The 23,062-nt window shown below is 42.1% G+C and overlaps 1 protein-coding gene and 3 long non-coding RNA genes across 10 annotated transcripts in view; 2 read left to right on the top strand and 2 right to left on the bottom strand.

Annotated features, from left to right (window-relative positions):
• The window catches only part of Ebf1 (EBF transcription factor 1), a 381,892-nt gene that overhangs the window by 48,494 nt on the left and 310,336 nt on the right, over nt 1–23,062 (top strand). The gene's annotated exons all lie outside the window — the stretch shown is intronic.
• Nucleotides 1–23,062, top strand: part of LOC125342212 — a 30,851-nt gene that overhangs the window by 3,178 nt on the left and 4,611 nt on the right. Inside the window, exons 2-4 of the long non-coding RNA XR_007209170.1 lie at nt 3,665–3,669; nt 9,301–9,305; nt 19,716–19,762. This is a non-coding gene — a long non-coding RNA (uncharacterized LOC125342212). The remainder of the gene's footprint in view (nt 1–3,664; nt 3,670–9,300; nt 9,306–19,715; nt 19,763–23,062) is intronic.
• Nucleotides 3,398–19,677, bottom strand: LOC125342213. The gene is made up of 4 exons (XR_007209171.1): nt 18,886–19,677; nt 17,079–18,784; nt 3,539–3,543; nt 3,398–3,408 (listed from the first exon to the last, which is right to left on the bottom strand). It is a non-coding gene; the product is annotated as an uncharacterized LOC125342213 (long non-coding RNA).
• On the bottom strand, nt 10,057–12,434 carry LOC125342214. The gene is made up of 2 exons (XR_007209172.1): nt 12,403–12,434; nt 10,057–10,695 (listed from the first exon to the last, which is right to left on the bottom strand). It is a non-coding gene; the product is annotated as an uncharacterized LOC125342214 (long non-coding RNA).

Below are 23,062 nucleotides of genomic sequence, written 5' to 3'. Positions count from 1 at the left end.
TAACAATAGTAATTTTCTTTATTTTAGAGTACTGTTTAGTTTACTAGTAGAAGTTTCTTTCAAATCACTATACTCGATATTACTTGTAAAATGGTAGGTTGCTTTCCTTCATCAAACTTCTGATAGAAAGCTGCTTAAAAATGTTTTGCAACGTTAATAATGGCAGTCAGGGGAGAATTAGGTCCAATTCTCTGATCTACCATGGAAATCTGGTCCTGTGCATTTCACAAAATGGTGTTAATGTGTGTGTGTGTGTGTGTGTGTGTGTGTGTGTGTGTGTGTGTGTTTTCTAACCAGTTCTGTGATTTTAGCCTGCTGCCCAGAATTAGGTTGCTTGAGAATTCGTTAGCTTTCAAAAGTGGTTTTTAAGCAAGCTTCCTCTCATTTATTTCCACGGTACTCATTGTGGAGTCTAGGGGTGTGTTGTCTGAGGAAGCCCGATTGAAATGTGAGCTAGGCAAGAGTGGCCGGGTCCCCAAGATGTCTGTCAGGGGTTTGGCAGTCGCAAGGACAAGCATTTCATGTAAACCAGGTATGCAGCCCTGCAGATTGCTGGTCCCTGTAGCTGCTTGACACGAGCAGTTCGGTTTTCCTGTATGTGCCCTTAGTGGTGGGAATTTTAAACAGAGGTGTGATGCACTATATCAAAGTCTAAGCTATGTGGAAATTACCCAGAAGGCAAGTTGTAGCTGTGGCCAAATATTATTAAGAAATTAGCCCCATTTCTGCATGACCCTTTTCTCCACTGGGCTGCATTACTTTGATCTGTTGCTCATTTTCTCTGGGGATACCACACGGTACTGTTGCTTTGGATTTCTAGAAGGATCTCTCTCAGGCCTATGGAAACTGGAGTGTGAAAGGGGCTTCTTTTTTTTTTTTTTTTCCCTCTCAGCTATAAATGACTCCTGGGGACTGCCGCATGTACCACTTTGTCATTGTGGAAATGGAAGGGAAACTTCTAGACTCGCTGGCAGATAGCTTCATTTATGTCATTTGAAGGTAGGGCCATGGGTGGATGAGATACTTCCAGGAGGTCAGCCTTCAGCTAGAAACTTTTCTGGTACACCCATGCCACAGTGAATTTTTCAGTTTAGAGTTTATGAAGGTAGCTCATGCTTCTCTTAATGGATCTAGGACTGCAGTACAGGATCTTTATTCATTCCCCAAACATTTACTTACTTCGAAACTCCCTTCCTCTCTGTATAGATGTTCTTTCAGTTTGAGCAAGCCTGTGAACTCAACTGGAAAAGTCTCCCCAAGGTTTGATCAAACAAATGAATTTAAAAAACAATAAAGAATCTTTGTGGAGCTCTAAAGAATGCAGGAAAGGTTCTGCCACCCAGTTCTGGTTGGTGCTAAGAATTCTACTGTCAGAATTTCATCCTTTAGCTAGGAACCTTTGATCTTTCCAAAGACATTCATTAGTTAGGGAAGGCCAGTACTTGATTTCTATCACTCATATACCTGGCAGAGGGAAAGAAATTTTGATTGTACATGGGTTCAGGCCTTTGTAGTTTCCATGACAGCATTATAAGATCTGCAATGAGAGTTTTTGTGCCCATTTCTTGGACATGGAAACAGTGTTGCTTAAGCCAGTAAATAAATATGTCATGTAGCTAGGTCTCAAAGGCAGAATTTCTGAGAAGTCTTAAGTTATTGAAGGAAGAAACCTTCCATTTGAGCTGAATGGACTCTCAGAGATTATAGTCCGATCCCTTCATTTTACAGAAGAGAAAGCTAAGACCTAGAGAAGATCAGTGATCTTGCCCAAAGCACTAATTAGCCCCAGAGCCAGGACCATAAGCCAAGTCCCTGGCTCCAATTCCAGTAACTTTTCTGCTGCTACATGGGGCCATCTGGGTCTCCCTCCACTATCCATTTCACCTTGTGTGAAATCAGCCTCAGGGAAAAGAACAACTTGCATTTTCTGGGTTTGGGTCCAAGGAAACCAGTGAGCTCTGTATCTCTAACAAGGCCTAGTGTTGTGCACCAGTTAAATTGTTTTTAAGAAACTGTAACAGTCACAGGGAGGAGGAATCTACAGATGAAGCCCATCTGAAATTTTTACTTTATTTTCCAAAAGCTCACATATTTTATTTATTTGCAACTGTGCTTCTTCCTACTATGTCATAACACTGGGTGGGAAAAAAATCGCAGTTTTCATTTTTATTGTCAGAGATATTTCATCAGTAGTTATTTTTCAGTAGGAATTTTATAAATGTCCTTTCAATTTCCAGATGTCTCCTCTCATGAGCAGTTAGTTGTCTTTGACTATTATTTTTTTCTAGGAGGTAATGACATACCTAAATATTGAACTTGGCTATTTTCAAAGTAAGTTCTCATTAAAAAAAACCTTAAACCTAAATAAATTTAGTAATCTGTCACTTCCAAAAATAACAGTAAAGGAAATGAGGTATTGTTGCAGAATATAATTCTGAAAACAATCATAGTGAAAGGGGAAAATGTACACTGTATTTCCACCAACTCAAAACCACTTTTGTGTACACCTTTGCTAAGTCTGAGCATGTGTATCACACATTCAAATGACCAAGGAAGGGACAAAACTACAGGTAAGGTGCTGGGTGAGAGTCCTGCATCTTAACCTCAGGAAAATGACTCCAAAGATAAAGGGTCTTGCCTGGTAGGCTGGTAGGGTGAAGCAGAGTTGGCCACTTCTGTACTTTTACATAACTCTTGCACTTTTACAGTATTAAAGGAAAGGAAGCTACAACAGTGTTCTCAGCCTATGAATTGTATGTCTGCCTGACCGACCTAATGTGACTGACTGGATCTGGGAAATTTTTGCTTTTGCATTTCAGTGCAAAGATGGAGCAGAATGTAGTCAGGGGGCATGGCTTTCTTTTTACCTCTGTCAGCTTCCAGTCATATCAGGCCAGTGGCCTAATTGTAAAAAGGTAGAATTTCCAATTTCTATAGTGTCTCTATTTTTTCCATTTCCTCTTTCCAAATCATCATAAATAGCCCACCAGACGAATTCTCTTGCTCTCTTTAAATGTTTTGATGTCCGAATGCAGATGGAATAATTCTGTGGAACCTAAAAGAAATAATTGTTTCATGATGAGCTGTGGGCTTGTTTGGAAACCGTTGTTTGCATTCACGGAGGTGGTGAAGTTCAGCACCTGTTGAGGTCACTGACCTCAAGTCGATGAAACAAAGGGACCAGCATGTTCATGTACACAATAAGTCTTCTCCAAGCATCTGCTTGGAAGTGAGATACATTCTGATCATTCTCCTGGGTTGGGACAGACTCTGAGCGACTCTGTGCCACTTTCAGGGTGCTCATGCCAGAAGGCAATTGCATTTGGTGTAGAACCCTTACCCCTTTCCAAGTTCCCAGTGAAATCGTTGAGTCATTGAGCTTTCTCCTACCCTTTACCTTCACTGTCCCTTCCCAGGCCACTGTCCTGTCTTCAATATTAAATTTAAAGACACTCCTTACTCATCAGATTTAATGTAAGTTATCACCTTGCTATGTTAATTTTCAATCACATATCCTCCTTGACAGAGGAAGGAGAACATACTCTGTTAAGGAGCCTTGCATGCAGACCTAACAGGTCGAGTTGCACATTCTGAAGTTGGCGTTTTCATTTATAATGAAAACGAGAAGCAGCCTGGTGTAGGATGTTGAAGCAGGACACAGGAGATGCGGTTTTCAATACTCCCTCTGCTGTTGCTTAGATAGATGGGTGTGGGCGGGTCTCTCACCTTCTTTGGGTTTCCGGGTTCTCATTTATAAAATGAGAGAATTGGACACTTAGGATCTTTTCAGGGTTCCATTTGTCTCACTGATCTTAATCCTCCTCACTCCTACAAATCTGGTTACCTCTTGTACTTGATATTGGATAAGAGTATATAGTTGAGTACTATTAACCATTTGCTGAGCGGCATGCACTTTAACGTGAATATCACTCTCAAAGTCAGAACAAACAACCAGCAATAGCCTCTCCTGACCTTCACTCCTCTGTTATCTCATTCAAGGCATCAGGGAGGCAATGAGAGGAGAGGATAAAGCCAAGCACACAGCCATAGCTATTGCTAAGACCTACCTAAAGGCATGGGCTTGCAAGGTGAGGCCATTAGATGAGGTACCTATGAAGCTAATTGAGTTGCTATGTTTAATTTATTGGTAGCACAACTTGGGCAAGATAGGGAAGGAATCGAGTAAAAAGAAAATCGTAGGCTTGTAAAATGTGAGGCACATGGACCAGCATGTTTATCCACTTGAGATAGAAACTTGATCTGAAGGGGCTACCTATGCAAGGCCCACAAGCTGCCTAATTGATTCTTCTGCTTTCAAGTTGTTTTCCAGGAAAGGCCGCCCGAATGGGAGATGAACACCGAGTTACACATAGTATGTGGTCAATAAATGATCATTCCTCATTGGTGTATGCACTCTATAGCAAGACTTTTAGAGTAGATGGTACCTTTTAAGGCCCAATAACTCTGAATATCTTTTTAATGAAATTATGAAGTTGCATGCTCTGCTAGTACTCTCTGCTTGTGTGTGATAACACTGAACATTTTTTCAAGCTTAAAGAAGAGAGTATTTCACAAAATTTTGAAAACATTGTTTCTGTAATATGCAGAAATGAGAGACTGCAAAACAAAACTTTGGGAGTACGTACAAGATCTCTAGAATCATAAAAATTTTGTCTCTTAACCTTTCCATATATACATTATAATATATATACATACATACACACACACACACACACACACACATATATTGCCAGTCCTGGGCCTTGGACTCAGGGCCTGAGCACTGCCCCTGGCTTCTTTTTGCTCAAGGCTAGCACTCCGCCACTTGAGCCACAGCGCCACTTCTGGCCATATTTCTATATATGTGGTGCTGGGGAATCGAACCCAGGGCTTCATGTATACGAAGCAAGTAATCTTGCCACTAGGCCATATTCCCAGCCCACATTATAATATTTTGACAGCTGCCAAAGGAAACAAAATTGTAAATCTCCTGGAAAATGATTTTTTTTTCCTGAGAATTCTAGGTACAAAATAGGCTCTCTTAAGATTTCCTGTTTTCCATTTGCTTTCCTGCATCTCTTATTTTATGTCCAAATAAACCTTGCATTTTACGCAGGATCAAGTGTTAAGACAAGCCAGCTACAGACCTAATGTATTGAACATTAATTCTAGAGAAATGCCCTATAAAAACCCAAACGAAATACGACTATAAAAAGAAATCCATAGGTCTCTGGAATTTTTATTTAAGTTTATATTAGCAATAATGATCTTGGTCCCAGAGAACTAGGTACCAGATTAATGACCAGCAAGAGGTCACTGGCCCCATAGAGCTTTGGTCAACAACCGTCCAGTGGGGACAAGAACTGGCCATTTATCCCAAGGAAGTGCCCCAAGGCTGGGCCCTTATCCTTTACCATCTGATTGTAATTTAACCTCAGCTTTGAAAGAGACCTTAGGAGCTAAGATACAATACCTTACACTTTCTATATTTTACGGAGTTTATGTTTAACATGCAATGCGCAACTGAGAGTCACCAAATGGAAGTGGCAACACTAATAGTTTTTTTTCCTTTCATGTTGAGATTCAGTCTCTCACTCGGTATCTGAAATCGGCTCATTTGTACTGGCGCTGTAGATATCCAGATAGTTACATCCATAATCTTGTGTGTGTATGTGTGTGTTTGAGGGAGGGGGGGTGGGTAGGGAAGAAGGAAAGAGGGAGGAGGAGGTTAAAATACTCAATACGGAAGAAACAATAAATAGAAAGAACCATTCGACTGTAGAAGCTTCATTCTTGCAGCATAGAGAGGATGTAGTTCTATAACATACAAAGTAAGGATCCAGAGACAGAAGAAACTTAGCCTTTTCTTGGGCTAGGGAGGGCTTTCATGATACGGCAACTGGCTTTTGTATTTTTTCTGAATGTTATTGTTCTAATTACTGTTGATAATGGGACATCATTCATAGAGCCAACACGTTTTAAGTCAATATTTGCTAACCTCTCCCAATCCTTTTGTTTAGTGAGTATTCTTCGCCCATTTTATGGACAAGGAAACTGAGACTCTGGGAGGTTAAATAACTTCCCCATGGTCAACAGTGTCGTTCAGTGGTTAGGTCAGGATGCCAGAAAGACCAGGGTCTTAATCACAATGCTGTTCTGCCTCTGTATAAAAACTAACATTTCCATTTTCCAAGTGCAGCCTTTAATATATTCATTTAGGCAAATTTTTCTCCTTTGCTGGCATAACTGCTTTTTCTTTGTTGGTCATTGCTCCCCTGGGCTTTCCTCAAACATGGCCAGAGGTGCCCCGGACTTTTTAAAGATTGAAGAAAGGCCACATGGCCCTGCATAATTTGACCGAGACAGCTGTGCAGTGGGTTGTCTCATTTAAATTACAACCACACACACACACACAAAGATGTGCCAGCCTTCATTGATACAAAGCTAAGGGCAGGAGCACAAAAAGGGGTTTCTTGAACCTGCCCTGGGTTGCTGCCAAAGGTGGGCAGCCTGCTCAGCAGGGTCTCAGAGACCAAGGAGGAGGTGGCCGCTTAGCTAAGACAATTATCCCTCCCCAGGCCTCTCCTGGAGGCTCTGAGCTCCACGTTCTTAGGGTAAAAAGGCCCGTTCACCTCTTAATTCCAGCCGGGAATGGTTGCATGAGGCCAGAACTTGAAGACAATTCATCTGAAAGCAAGGCATAAAGATAAAGGTGGGGGATTCTGTGGTAAACAGATGCACCGGGTTTGGAGAAATCCCATCACTCAGGGCTGAACACCAAAGCTTGCCACCCCAGCTTCGGGTTCCAAGAGACATTCACGGAGTCCCATAAGATTATTTTCACACAGAATCCTCCTGAAAGCTTCATGTGTATATTCCTTCCCCAGATAGTTCCTGTATCCTTTAGAATTGGGTCGGGTTGCCCCAAGAGTAGCTTTCACCTACAGTGGTTTTTCTCTTTCCCTTGAGATATTTAGGAACTTTTCTGAATCTGTGAAAAAATATCTGGCTATGTGACATACACCATCTTCTTCTTCTTTTTTTTTTTTTTTTTTCGGGGGTAGACGGGTGGAGTTCTTCAGTTGTATGTTTTGTTTTTCTCTTGAATGATTTTTTTTTTTAGATATGACTTATTTTGTTGCTTTGTTTCATATTTTAGTTTTCTAAAACTTTCTTATTAATGTTAGGTGCTTCTGAAATCAGGTTTGGCTATACTGTAAGTTTATGTCTTTCGGAAACAATTATTATAGCAATTTTTTTTTCCAGAAAAGTCTGTAAAAGAGATGTCATTTCTTTTGGCATGAGCATATTATTAGCCTGTGTGTATGTGTGCACATGTGCCTGTAGGGTTGTGTAAACATATATATGTGTGTGTATGTGTATATATATGTGTGTGTATACACACACACACAGCATGTTAGGACAAAAGGAAGGTTCAGATGACCTTTCTCCATTACAATGAAATTAAAGTGCTAGGTGTTGGGCTGTGTGTGATTGTGTACAACTGTAAATGGGATCGGGAGGATGGAGGCCCACAGAGCTGGAACACCCCGATTCTCCCCCCCCCCCCAATACCTCTCAGTAGTGGCATTGTGAGGCCTCATGAATTACTTCTTACAGCCGGGCTCCTTGCTATAAATCCACCCTTGGTGCTGAGTGAGTGCGCTGCGGGCAGCCTCCCAGGGCAGGGGCAGGCGGTGTTTGTGTTGTTGTTAGGGACTCCAGCGAGTTCCTCCTGAACGAACGGAAAGGCCCCGGCTCCAGTTTGTCGCCAGTGAAAGCTGAAACACAAGTCACACATGTGGAGAGGAGCCCGGCGCCTGGGGGTGGGGGTGGCTGGAAGGAGGGAGCTGGCCTGGCCTGCGGAGAGGTCCCCCCACATCGACTCCAGGATTTCTTGGGGGTGAACACAGGAAGCTAAAGGGTTAGGGTAGAAGTAGAGAACGTAGCCTGAGAAGAAGGAGGAAGAAGATGGCCTGACCCCTAAATGTTACTACCCCCCCCCCCCACACTTCTTCTCTGAATATTCAAGAAATTTTTGAAAAAATGTCGCATTTGCAATGTGGCTTTTCAATGGTTTTCTTTCCCAGGATATCCGGTGTCTATCTTTGGGTGGGTTTTTCTGTGGGTTTTTGGTTAGGAGATGTCTCCTAGCCCTTTAAGAAGTAAAAACAAGAACAAATGTAAATGTAGAGACTTTCCCACTCGCTGCCCCCCCCCCCCTACATTCATGTAATTGCTGTTAAGCCACATTCAAAACCCTGGGGCCTGGTGTTCACCAGGGTAACCTTACATTTCACAAGCAGAAAATTGACTCCTCACTTAGGAAAATTGGCTACCAATTATGTGTCAAAGGCTCTAAAGTCAGACCAGAGGTTTTCTTTCTTTCTTTCTTTTTGGCCAGAATGTGGAATTAAAAAGGGCCCAGATACCCAGCTTTGTCCCCCCCTAAAAATCACTCCAGGGACAACTTGTTGTTTGTGGACCATATTTCTGGGTTTCCTTCTAAGAATCCTCAGCGCCATCTGGTAGGGAAAGGAGGCCTACAGCCACCGGACAGAAGCAGGTCCTGCGAACTACGTTCAGAATAGGCTCCTGGCACGCGTGGAGACAGGTCCCTGGTACAGTGGACCAAGGCCTCTCAGAGCCGGGGGAGCTGGGGGGATGGAAGGCCCCGTGTAGGCCAAGCCACACAAGTCAGGGGACATCTGTTGTCTCTAGTGACATGCTTGTCACACCCACACCATATGCAGAGCCCATTCTGGAGATTCATTGATCCCGCCTGTTGGGGAATCAGCCACCTGGGTGAGGGGGGGGGGCGGTCCAGACCCCTGTAGAATTGATGACCCTGGATGGGGGGTGTACATAAAAGGCGAAATGGTTTTTTTTTTGGGGGGGGAGGGTGCAGTGTAAAGCAGGATGGAAAACCAGAGGAAGAGAGAGACCAAGAACCAGAGAGACAGGGAGAGTAACTTAGAAAGGGGGAGAGGATGGGAGAACAGTTCAGGAGGTGAGAGAGAGAGGGGGAGGGGGAGATAGACAGCCTTGGTTGTCCACCCTTTCCCGCTGTCCCTTATTTCTCCTACACCTATTTGCTTGATCCCATGCCATCTTCTCCGAAGGCCTACCCCCTCCCTATTCCCGTCTGAATGGCTTAGCTTTGTTGTTGTTGTTTTTTTAAAAAAACACCCTGAAATTAAACCTTATTTAGTCGTTCATTTTCTGCCTCTAGAGGGAGAGAAAGAGAAAGCCATCAGGATCAGCCAAATTGAGTAAATCCACTGTGCTGTGTCAGGAGAGAGTGAGTTTTTCAGAGTAACCAAGATCTAAAACCATCCTAGAGATTATCCCAAGACAACCACCCCTCTCCCCCTCACAACAGGCTATGATAGGTAATCATTTTCGTGAGTAAAACCATTCTCATTTCTGCCTTCTGGGAAATCTGATGTGAGCTATTTGTTTGATGCTAACTTTGGACAATTTCCAGAGTTCTCAGTGCTTTTGACAGAGAAGACTGTTTTGTCTAAGGGACAGCACTTTGGGGTGCATTCCCCTCCCAGATATCTAATTTCAACTTAGTTCTGGCTTCTTAGCTGGAACCAAGGAAAGAAAGCATTCATAATTTGCAGAATATTTAACTCACCTCAACAACATCTTGATTGGGTTAAGGAATTTGCCAATGCGAGTTCTTATTTTTCAGTTCAGAATATATGAGGGTCTATGTTTTTCTAATTATGAGTCAAACATTTTTGAGTGGATTGTTTTCCCCCCTTCGTGTGTGTGTGTGTGTGTGTGTGTGTGTATCTGAGAGATCTTTTCTAGTTTTAAGAATCGTACAGGCTCCCTCAAGTGATGCTTAATTAGAAAGGCGTTCCATCCACTAAGTATTTTCTTAAATGTATAATTGATTGTGCAAGGAAGGAAGAGCTGCAGGAGTGGAAATCATACATCATTTCATTATTAATGGCAGTGTCTAAATAAAATGCAGACTTGGTCGTGCCCACGGACAGGGGAGTATGCCTAATGTTAAATCAGAACCTTCCTCTGTTATTATTCTTTCCTTTTCTGCTTTGGGATCATGTTAGAACGTTGAAATGGCATGTAATCTATTGATATACATATTCCAACATGCTACGCTAAGTTTTGGAAAAGACATCAACTCCGACTCCAAAGAACTCAGGGGAACAGTGTGACAAAATGAATAATCAGGCAAGCCATCTACATCATTTCTTTCTTTCTTTTTTTTTTTTTCTAAACTACCTGTGAAGAAGTGTTGTTGTTTTCTTTAACCTCGATTGAATTCAGAAGGTGTGCATTTAACATTCCACAGAAGCACTCACTGAACGGCCGCACTGGAAAGATCTCTCACCCTGAATAGCCCTCGCCCTGTGCTCAGTGTGGAGTTGCTTTGCCTGAGTGGAAGCAAATCTCCTGGAGACAGAGATGGCTGAATTCCAACGGACACTGTCTTAGTTTGAAGCTCCCCAGAAAGTAGACCTTCTACAGAGATTCAGATTCAGGGAGTTGGTCAGGGCGTGACCCTAGGAAGCAGGAAGTGAGAGAGGAAGTAGGGGGCGTACAGGTAAGGAAGAAAAGTGAAGAGAATAGTAGATTATTGATGATACTGCTGAAGTGTTTGATCCTATTGGTATTTCCCATACACAGTAAAATGTAACCCTTGCCATGATTATATTCCTGAAGGACAGTAGGTGACTCCTGTCCACATTGGGGGCAGGTCCTTTAGTGTTGGAGTGACATGGGAGGAAGCCTCCTTGTGGTACAATATGGCCATGCATGATATTTTACTGAAACCAGAGGTGAGCCCCAGGATTGTGAAACAGGTACCAGAGGCTGAGTATGAAATTCCGGAGAAGAGGGAATCTTGTATGCCTGGTTTCTCCATCCTTTGTTTTTTGTTGAGTATCTGCTATGAGCTCAGGAGGAATTAATTCTCCATTGAGTCCATCAGTGAATGTACAGACTCCCCTATGGTACTGTTTGATGGCTTCCCACTCAGTGTGTAGAGACCATTTGATGTGTGTTCTTGCTGTCATACCAATTGTGATTTTGCTCTGGAAATATGGTACCATTTTATGAAAATATGGCACCTGTCTCCCAACAGGTCCAGGAAATACAAAGGTGGATGTGATATAATCTGATGGGCGTTCAGCCTGAAGCACAGATAGTGCTGGGCTGGATGGCTTTGTTAGCTGGGGAAAACATGTACCTTTTACTAAGAAGCAAGGATCAAAAAGCAGATTCTTTTTCTCTTAAAAGCAGGTTTTGGTTGGGAGAGTTGGGGGAAATGTAGATGAGGTTCTGAGTGTTTCCCAAAAGTTTTGGGGAAGGAATACTGTAGAGGAAGGGAAATAGAAGCACATGGGTAGGAAAGGACTGAGGTCAGTATGCCAGAACTCTTAAGTCCATGGTAAGAGGGACAGGTTTGCTTTTTCAGGGAGTCATTCTTGGCTTAAAAGAGGACATAGGACTCATGTTGATGAGCTCAACCTACAAACGTGAACTCTAATTTTTTCTTTGCAGAGTTGATTATCTTCTTCATATGACCCAGATTCCTCTGTCCTTCACAGGAATTATCCCTGCGGCTTTCTCCCTAACCCCCCCCCCCCCCCCCACGCCGCCGTTTAGAACCACACTAGATATCTCCAGCTCTCCCTCCTTTACTTCCACTACCTGATTCCTGTGATTGCTTCAGATCCATGTCTGCGTCGACTCCACCTCCCTGGAGTCTAGTCTCGCCGTGCAGCAGCCTCAGTAGACTTCTCACAATTCAGATCCGACCTAGTGCTGTGTTTGTTTCTCATCACTCAGGACAGATATCTGTGGAAGACAACGTAAAGGAGGAAGGATTTACCTTGGCGCATAGTTTCCGAGGTTTCAATCCATGATCTTATGGCTGCTTATATCTAGGCTGTGCTGAGGCAGAACATTCTGGCAGCTGGTATGTACGTGTGTGTGCACACGCGTGTACATTTGTGTCTGTTAGTGGTGGTGAGGAAGGGCACAGCGAGGCTTCCTCTAGTTTCCAGACCCTCCCCAAAAAGCGAGGAGGCCAAGTCTTCAATGCATGGAATTTTGGGAGATATCTCAGACTCAAATCATATCCAGAGACTTTCTTTTTGTCTTTAGGGTAAAGACTACATTCTGTATTCTTGTGCTGTTTCCATTGCTGCCAGGGGATACCCTTCCTGTCTTTGATAAGTTCATTCATCCACCAGATTCCAGCTCCTCAACCTTCAAATCTTGGACACTTCATTGTGCTCTTCTACTGGGTCAGTTCCCAGCAGAGGATTTTGGAAACTCCTTGTGGCCAGGACTGATGATGGCTAGTTGGCTTATGGTTTCATTCCTACTGATGGACGCAATGCCAGAGCCTCAGAGTACGTATATATACAGATATATATCTGTATATATATGCGAGTTATTGGGTGAGGAGGATCTAGCTAGTTGGCACGATGGAGGAGCTGGGGTATGTTTGCCTGTGGTGTAATGGAGCTGGCTTACACAAACTCCCAAGAACCAAATGAGAAAAATCTCTTCCTCACTCTGGTCAGTGACAACCCCCTTGGTAACTTCAAGTTATTCATGGTGGGAGTGTGTGCACCATAAAAATTGGCAAACGCTACAAAGCAGGTCTCCTCCCTACAGCTTCCCAGAGTCCTGCAGATTCTGTTGGTCACGATTCCTACCCAATCTTATGTTTATGATAATTCTTTGTCATCGTCAGGCCTCGGAAGGGCAGAGTCCGCATTTACTAGGCTCTGGATCATCAGCTGGTAACAGAATGTGCAATTCAATAAGTATTTGTTCTAAAAAAAGAAAGTCTAGGAACTTGGATCTCTACTTGCCTTGTCTGTCCTGCGTCACATGTTCTTTGAGAAAGGGATTTTGAAATGATGTTTTGGACCACTTTTCACTCTGCTCTTCCACATTCCACTTGTGTTAGAGAGTGTGCTTTATAAAAAGCAGGATGCTTGTCATCATGGACATTGAAGCGAAAAGTGAAATTCCATGGTAAAGCTAGTAAGTTTAATTCACAAAAGATTTTGAGGGACTTTTCTCACCCGCCCCCAGCTGGGGAGAGAGACCGTTGGTCATTGGCGTTAGAAGGGGCATTTCTTGTCCTCAAGTGTCTATGTGTAAATGCCTATGCAAGCAGAACTGACCAACATGTGTTAGATGGTTGGATAGAAAGTTGCATGTACCCATAGCAGAGACTTGCTGATTCTGTATAGATCACAGAAAGTCAAGGAGAAGTAAGATTAGAGTTGGACTGGAGAGATCTAAGGAGAGCTTTAGGGTGCAGAATCCAGAGGCAAAGAGACCAAGTGAGGAAGGCGTGTGGCGGCATTGACTCAGAGATGATAATGTCTGGCTAGTCCTGGTGCTAGGGGTGGAGGGAAGTGGGCAGGCAGGCAGGCTGTTGAGAGAGGAGGGAGAAGAGAGTCCAGCAGACAGCCTGGATCTCCTCCTGATGGGAAGATGGGGTGGTACAATGATCTAAATATGGCTCCTTAATGTTTACGTTATCTTGACTAATCTTGATAGGACTTTATGACAACTTTATCTCATGCTGCTGCTGTTTCAATAGAAATTGGATTGTAGGCGGCACAATTTGATTTAGTTATACAGCTTTGGGCCTCCCATCCTATTTCATTGTCCCTGAGTTTCATTACTGTCATTGTCTGGCCACCTAATTTCATTTCTATTTGAATTACTCATTAAGTACCCTAAAATTATGCACATAGTAAATTCACGGGATAACTTATGCAAATAAGCAACACCCCCGCACACTAGTCCTCAATAAACTTCGTAGATTTGTTAAATAAATTTAGGAGTTCAGATCATTGTTTTATGTAATGAAATTGGAGCCTCACACTTCTGATTCAGCCAAAGATTCTTTTTTTTTCCCCCCTTCCTTTAAATACTAGGAGAGAAAACAGTAAAACATTTCCATTTTGAGTCAGAAATAGTGTGTGAGGGGGAAAGATAAAGGGGAGGGAGGAAATGTATATAAAACCTTTTTTCTGATTTTGGCAGAAAAAGGTAGTTCCCATCAACTCCAGTTGGCTAAGAGAGACGTCCGGATAAGAATTCTTGAGATCTCTGACTCTTCTCTATGTAAAAAAAAACTTAAAACTAATAGTAAGAAAGAAGAAATTACAAATGATATGGTCTTGAATGCCAAAAATCTAACCTTTGATGTTGGCTTTCGGAAGTTAAATAATAAACCACAGTTTATTATTTTTTCTTTTTTTTCTCTCAAGAGGCCTACTTTATAAAGCCTATCTTACTTTATAATAAAAGGAGGAAAACATAAATAAAAGACACTCAAATATTTATAGTCATTCAAAGGATTAAATGCATTTGGTAAGGTCAAGGGTTATTTAATATTTTCCCTTTCTTTTGAATCTTTGTTTTTAACAGTGGCATATTGAGACTATTTTTTTTCCTCAGTGGTTTTGTTATGACCCTTAATAAGTTGTTTAAGAAATATACAAATACAAATGAATGAGAGCAAGAGAATATGGATTGGTGAGGTAAAGAAACATTTTCATAATAACTATGCTCTTTATAATAATGACACTAACATATGACATTATTGATTGACCAAAAATTAAATAATAGGCTAGTTATTGGACTTAAATAGGAATCTCAGGTACCCAAAATCTGGAGGAATATAAACTTACCTATTGAAAAAAAATCTTATGGTTACTCTGTAGGAATGTACATGTTCACATACATTTTTTCCCATGTGACTTTCATCTGGGAAAGGAGAGGAAAGATTAGTTTATGTGTTAAAAAATGCAATGAATTTTTGTCTGGTGAGTTCTGCTAACGTCCTCTTCTCCTGCATGCCAGCTAGGATTCCTTGGAAAACAGACCCAACTTGTGTTCTTCGTTTGGCTTTCTTTTAATTGTACCAAAATTTAAAATCCAGATAGTAGTTTCTGGTAGACTGAAACAACAACAGCACCAATGACTGTCATATCCGTTCGTCACTTAAATCACCCATTAAATGAAGGCTCTTTGGAAATCCTCAATAATGTAGTTTTCTAATATTGTTCCCAATATTGTAATTTCTCCTTTTTTTAAAAAAAAATTATCTTTAGTTGCACAACGGGGTTTCAATTCAACATGCCAGTGTATGAGTACAATGTGTCTCGATCAGTATCACCCCTTTCATAATTCCTCCTCTTCCCTCCCAACCCCACCCATCCCCTCAATTTTCCGAGTTTCCTCGTCACATACCAATACTGTCATTTCTTTGTTGATTGGTAAGTAGAGGCTAGGCCCACGCATACTTCCACTAATGATGGCCATCATTTCTTATTTCAGGTGGATTAAATGTCTCCTTGCAAACATGAATGGGTATTCTATGGAATTTTAACATTCTAGTGAATAGGGAATGTCTTCATCTGGTACACATTCAACATCACTGTCAGAAATAATAACATGTCTGTGATTAACGTAGTTTTATTCAACACTTCTGTGTTGTATAACGCCCCCGGGGAATTGCATCAAGTAGCCCTTTCTCTCTCAAAGAACTTCTCACCTCGTGTCATTTTTCTGTGATTTGGAGGATACCTTGGTGACTTGCTGAGAATTAGGGCCATAATTATGGCTATCATTTATCATTGTACGGTGACTGGGCAAGTGCTTGTTAATAGAAAATTCAGAATGATAGAATGCAGGATAAATCACACTACTTCTTCCTTGGTGAGCCAAAGCAGGAGCAGAGACTGCCGGGAACATTTCCATGTGCAAGGCCTCCAGACGTATGAAGTGCCCTGAGACATTTATGGTTTTGTTGCTACCATCAAGACCTTTGGCAGAGTCCTAAAGTATTTTGGTTTTGTTTTTTTCTCTCTCTCTCCTCTCTCACTTTTTGTTAACTATCTCCAGCTGTTTATTTTTATCCTGCTTTGAGATGTTTAAATGAAAGACATAATCTGAATCTGAATTGTGGTTGTTATCAGATCTGGCTAAAGCAGTGAGACAGTGATAGCAATTTGGGATCTCCTGGCTATGTGTGTTTTGTGTTGAATTATAGCAAGGGTATGTTTGAGCCAACCTTCCTTCCTTCCTTCCTTCCTTCCTTCCTTCCTTCCTTCCTTCCTTCCTTCCTTCCTTCCTTCCTTCCTTCCTTCCTTCCTTCCTTCCTTCCTCCCTCCCTCCCTCCCTCCCTCCCTCCCTTCCTCCCTCCCTCCCTTCCTTCCTCCCTCCCTACCTCCTTCCCTCCTTTCTTTCCTCCCTTCTCCTCCCTCCCGCCTCCCTTCTTACCATAAGTATAAGCACCTACTGTGTGCATCCAGTGGGCGAGACAGTCATTCAAAGACTCCTATCGATAAGACGGAATGATAGCTTTGAAATGGCAGCCACAGGGGAAGTACCAGAGGGTGATAGAAGTGTTGTAGGAGGGAGAAGAACCAGATTACTGAGGGCCGGGGAGCCGGAACGTGGGCCCAAGGGAGCGTGGCCCCAAGGGAGCGATTTAACTGAGAGCAAACCATTTGTGTCAGAGTTCTCCATTTAGAACTCAGCACCACCGAGTACAATTTGCATGGACCGTGGAGCCAGCCCCTGCTTCCAGCTCCCAGTGCTACCGAATAGCTGGGTGACAACCGGAAAGTTTTCTTTAAAACAACAACAACAACACAACAAAAACTTTGGGATTTTATCTGCAAACTAGAGAATGCAGTCTTTTTCCTCCTGGATTATTTTGTGTGCTAGACATATTCTTCAAATTCCTAATTGATGATTTAGTAGGTGCTTAGTAAACACCAACAACCATTATTTCATTTATTATAAAATGGAGCCAAGCAAATGGCCTTGTCCTTTCCAAGGCTTGAACTCAGGGCCTAGGTGCTGTTCTTTAGGTTTTTGTTTGTTAGTTTGTTTTCTTTTTCCTCAAAGCTGGTCTCTACCAATGGAGCCACAGCTCCACTTCTGGCTCATGAACTTTCTTGCCCTGGCTGGCTTTGCCCTGTTATCCTCAGAGCTCAGCCTCCTGCGTAGCTAGGATTACAGGTGTGAGCTATTGGTGTTGGCTCAGAAACAGCTTACCTAAAGCCATGTACCTAGTAGTTCCTTATCATGACTTCCTCTTTAACCTTTCATACCTTTTACTGTGAATATTTGATAAGTAAGAACTAATATACGTAACACATCAGGAAGTCATGAAAACATGTAAGTTTTGTATTGAATTTAAGAACTTAGATTTTTAACCATTAACTTAGACTAATAAATAAGAAATCCATGGTATAATTCTGTTTACAAGATATGTTTATTTGTTGAAGTTAGCCAAGAAAGATGGTAAATATTTTGGGACTCATTATGGGTTTTTTTTTTTTTTTTTGGCTGGGAAACCAACACACACACACACACACACACACACACACACACACACACACACACACACACACACACACACACACACACACACACACACCCCTACACACCTTTTTTTTCCTTTGGGAAATTAGTAATATACCCAAACTTGTTTAGAGGAAATGGATTGTTTCTCAGCCAGGTTGGCATTCAGGATATCATTTGAATTGGTTCCTCATAGTTCTGGGTAAATAAACTCTAAGAAGGTCAGCCTTTAGACATAGGCAGGACAAATGGCTTTGAGATGGGCTGAAGAAGCTGAGATGTCTGATGGTCTGTGCTCATGCAAAGTGTTTATTGTGTGTGTGTGTGTGTGTGTGTGTGTGTGTGTGTGCCTGTGCCTGCCTATACCTGTGTGTCCTTGTCCTTACCTTTAGACTGAGCTGATGGAATGACCTCCAGGGTTTATCGATCCCTCAGCCTGTTCCTCTTAGATCTGTGGTCTTTTCAGATGTAGACTTCTCTATGATCTGGGATGCAGGCAAGGGCTGGGCTCCCGGAGAGGGAGAAAGATTGCCCACAGGTGTGTGTCCTGTAGCACATGCGCTGGTGCCAACAGCGGAGTTCTTTGCATGGGAAAAAGTTCCCTTCCCATTACACAGCAGTTTTGTGGTGGCTGAGGGTTATAATGGGAATGCTTTGCAGCCCAAACACTCTCATTCATAAATTCCACGGTGCCACTCTCTAATTTTTTTCTCTTTTGGAGGGATCACTATTCTGTGGTTCTTTCTACCACAGCCATGTAAGCAGAAATGAGTAGTTAAATATTGTCATGGCCTTTAAGTCCCCTGAAGTACTTAGAAAGGACAGTGCCAATCATAAGCAATATTTGATGTTGTTGTGTATAGAAGTGAGTGGATCTTTCCAGCATCTTCTTGGGAAGCTGTCCTTTAAACAAAGTGAAGAAAAAGCAAAAGATAGGAGCTAGTTTATTCCAGTGGATAGATTTCTCTGGATATAGATTTTTTTTTCCTTGGTAAAAGCCCTCTGTTAATCACATGCTGCTAGATGCATCTGCTGGGTGTCAACCTTTCTATGCAGGTGTGAAATATCTATTGTAAAATATGGAAATTTAAGCCGCTTTAAAACATATTTTCTACATCTGTTTTTGTAACTTGCATTATTCCTAGGTTCCCTTTTTTGGAAGTGAAAATGCAAACAAACAAAAAAAGCAAAGAAAATATTGATCAAAAGAATGAAATATGTAAAATAATCACACAGCGTCTGTATGTGGCAGAGACTCTTTTAGCATTTATTTATTTTTTAAATGTAAGGAGTACATTCCCTTAAAGCCAGTGCATCCTTTTTTTTCTTTTAGCAGTGACCTAAAAGATTTATGACTCATGAAAAATCTCTTCATCTGAGAAGAGACTCCCTGTATTTGTGTAGTTATGTATGTGGTACAGTGTAAAAAAAGTCAACCATTGCATTCTGCTATGTAGTGTTCACTATATATTAAGGGGAGGGATGAGAGACATGGCAAACACTGAACATAGCTTTAATTTCAGAAGAAGCGTTAGTGTCTTAGATATTGAGAATTAGTCACAGTTACTCCTATGAACTTGGACACATGTAAGAACGGGTATCACACTGTGGTATAGTGAACTGTGAATTGTAACTTTGCGAATGGTTTGCCTCTGTATTTTTCTTAAAAAAAAAAAAAAGACGATTCCTCTGCAGACAAGTAGCACAGAATCTGTTTCTAAACAGCTACAATAAACTCCGGTGGTGTCTCTTGTCTACATACAGTCACCTGTCTGAGAAATCATAATTCACATGGATAGAGTGGTCTCTTCTCCCCTGCACAAACATGTCACACACACAACCTCCCCCCCCATCACCAGTCAATTCGAGATGTGTGCTCACCAGCAGAATAGATTCATATGCTGTGAAATGCTATGGAATTCTGATTTATAGTCTGTGTTGCTTTTAATGGATATACCTGCAACCACCACCAAGCTAAAAACTGTAAGGTGTTAAAATAAAACATTTTACAGTGCAATATATTGCCTGCTTGTTAGTTAAAAGCACTACCAGGGAGCACATTTTAGTTAAATTTGACTGTGTGAAAAATACATGTGGAATAGCTTTGCTTGCTTTTCTCCATCCAAGCTGTCTGACCTTCTCCAGTGTGGCTTTCTCGGTTTCAAGGGACTTGCTGCTCAGCGACCCCTAGGGTGGGCATTCCAGGTGGCTTGATGTGAAATTAAAATGGAAGATTCTAGCAGTTTTGCAAGTTTTCAAGCTAGGATGCTGCTAACTCAGCTTCAGAGGGACGAGGAGGGGGGGGGCAGAAAGAGGGAGAGGGAGAGAGAGGAAGAGAGAGAGAGAGAGAGAGAGAGCGAGCTCACAAGTCAGGTTTTTGAGCCCCTTGTAATGTGGATGCTAGTTGTCTTGGTGGTGGCCTCAGTGGGTAGAAAGTAGACCGAGCTTTCAAAAGCTTCTTGCCAGGGCTCAAAAACCTGTGCAGAATTGTTTATTAAATATTTAAGTGTTTCCTCTTTCTGCCTCTCAGCTACAGAGAGAGAGCCAGAGAACAGCATTATTTTTTAAGCCCAGTGTGCTGTTGGCTGGATCCCTGGCTTGGCATACAAGGGTCAGGTACCCTTTATCTGCAGCTCAGGGCTCCTGACTAAAGATTCTCTCTCTCTCTCCCTCTTTTTTTTTCCTCTGTCTGTCTGTCTGTCTCTGTCTCTGTCTTTCTCTCTCTCTCATGGCAATACCTGAATCCATGTTCTTCTGGGATGTCCTTAACTGAGAATGCATTTTAAAGAACTCTAGAGCACTTTAGAGGATGGTCAATACCATCAAAAAACAATTTTTTGGCAGGAAAACCCCCTCCCTTTTAGAGGTGTACTGGCAAATACTTCAAGTCTAACCCTGTATATCAAGATTCTGTGGCCCTTGTTATTACAAATATTGAGTTGTACTCATTTGACATGTTTGGCTTTACATGTTTTTATTCTAGGCTCAATTCTTGCTTTTAGGCAAGCATGAATCCAATCCAAAGAAACATTTTAGCTCTACCAAGACCTCAGGAGGAGGCATAGTGTTACGAGTTGGTTTTAAGTTTCATGGTAAGACTACTTTTAATATTTAAAGAATTATTTTTCTGACAGGGGGGAAAACTTCAAATAAGAAAGTTGGTTAATAGTTCCATTACTTTAGCAACTGGCTTCCGTATTTCTTTAAAATCTGCAATGGTGCTAACATAAAGTATAGCATAATATTTTAAAACAAATACATCTAGGACCTGTGAAAATCCTACTTCACAGTATTTGTAGGGAAATGTAATGCATGCAAAAGTGTACAGTAGTTTATATAGTAGTTTTATTTTAACTAGTACAATATAACAACCTGACATGCTGTGAAAAATAAATAACTTTTTGAAAATGCATTTTCCAAGTATGAAAGTAATATTGAAAAATGACTGAGGTAATCACTTTTGTATAGATTCTGAAAGCACAAGAAAGGGGAAGAATAATTTATGGTTTAATGCATAGAGTTATATACACAAAAGTGTGGAAGATTTCCTTTTCTGGGGGACTATGAAGAGTACACCTGGGCCGTTTTGTTAAAAAAAAGAAAAAAAAAAAGAGTCAGGACCAGGGTTGGCTTGCGGGAAGCTGGGCCAACTCATTTATTCGAGGGACTCTTTTTGTTTTGATTGTGGAGTTAGCAGATTGAGTAAATGGATTTCTGTCTTATTCCTTCAGAGGGGGAAAAAAATTCTTTTGGCTGTTAAATTCCAATTTTCTGAAGGAAGTAAACATTCCATCTTGGCCTCTCATACATTCAGATAAACACAGCACTTTGAATCATATAGTGTTTATCCTGAAAGGAAATGGCCTCTCTGTTTCAGAGACATTCATCGTTTCCCCACAAGAGATGACTCGCTCAAGGGCCGACAGCCTGTGGGCTTCCATCTATCCGCTCCTTGCCATCCATTCCTCCTGGGAGAGTCCAGACAGTCGTCACGGGTGGTTAGGTGCCCAGACACTGTACCAGGGAACCTTGAAAGTGTGGCTGATAGTCTCGATAATAGGTCAGACAGCCCAAAACAAGCCAAGGATCATTGAATTCCTGGTACTATGAAGGCAAGGCCTTAGCTTCCCTTCCTACTCGTCTGTCAGCTGCCCTTGGGTCTGCTCAAATAAACACACGATGTAAGTTCACATTGTAGACTTGCTGAGAAATGAGTTTCTAGATGCATTTTCTAGCTCTCCACGCCCCACAGTACCCCCAAACAACCATGCCTTAAACGTACCTCCTATGTCAATGCCAGACCTCCACTGTGTTAGATTTGTTTACATTATTGGACTCCAAGTGTTGATATCTCTTCCATATCAGTAGCTAGGTCCACATACTGCAGAGTATATATACAGAAAAGTTATTTTCATTGGCTGTAGAAGTGTAAAAATCCCAGAGCTGTTACCTAGGTGCCAAGAAGAGAAGGTGTGGGGGAAGGGCATGTTTCCTTATACATCCTCCTCTTCATCCTCCGCCACTTGGACAGGGTTCTTCATTGCTGAGGAAGCTGAGGGGGTGTGGCCAAGACAGGCACTTACCTTCCCTCCAGAAGTGGGGTGTGTGGACCATCCCTGATGGAATGAGGAGCCGTTGACAGGCACACTGGAACCTTTGTTCTTTTGATTTCTTCTTCTCTTCTCCCAGTCCCCTCTCTTGCAGCAAAAACTCCATCCATCCCCCTGCTCTTATGAGGTCAGTTCTACCCAAGACACAGTGCTTTCCTGACTCGGATATTGTGACGGGAATAGAATGAAACCACTTAATGCTTTCCACCCCTGGGGGGGGGGGTGAGGGAAGGGAGATTTCCATTTTGGATCTTTGGGGAGATCAACGCAAGGATGAGGTTGTGCACAGGAAACGACAAGGTCCTCCATACCCACGAAAGAAGTTTGGGGGAATGGAGGTTATCATAATACTTGGGTGTAGACAAAACTGGGATTAGCCAGTTGCCACTGGCTTACGCCTGTCATCCTAGCTACTCAGGAGGTTGAGATCTTAGGAACACAGTCCAAAGCCAGCCCAGGTAGGAAAGTCCATGAGACTCTTACCTCTAAGTAATCACCAGAAAACTGGAAGCGGAACTGTGGCTCAAAGTGCTAGAGTGCTATCCTTGAGAGAAAAAGCTCAGAGATACCCAGGACCTGAGTTCAAGCCCCACCACTAACAAGAACAACAACCCCACTCCCCCACAAAACTGGGAAAGATGATGATATGCCTAAGTAAATTCTGATTTTCCACATTCTGTAGTCTCATCACTCATAAAATGAGGCTGGACAATTACCTGTGACCCACTCATACAAGATATTGTGGTCTGGGTACCAGTGGCTCATGCTTATGATTCTAGCTACCCCGGAGGCTGAGATCTGAGAATCTTGGTTTAGAGTCAGCCTTGGTAGACAAACCCTTGAGACTCTCATTTCCAGTTGACCATCAAAAAGCCCAAAGTGGAGGTGTGGCTCAAGTGGAAGAGTACCAGCCAAGTGAGAGTATGAGATCCTGAGTTCAAGTCCTGGTGCTAGCATAAGAATAAAAATATTTTGGGACTTGAAGGATGCTAGTCAGCAATACTCATTGCAGGCAAGATAGTGATTGTCATCCTTAGACAAGGTAAACCAAAGCTCAG

This window comes from Perognathus longimembris, chromosome 25 (assembly GCF_023159225.1).
Source record: "Perognathus longimembris pacificus isolate PPM17 chromosome 25, ASM2315922v1, whole genome shotgun sequence".
Taxonomy (NCBI): domain Eukaryota; kingdom Metazoa; phylum Chordata; class Mammalia; order Rodentia; family Heteromyidae; genus Perognathus; species Perognathus longimembris.
This window is presented reverse-complemented; position numbering and strand designations above follow the sequence as displayed.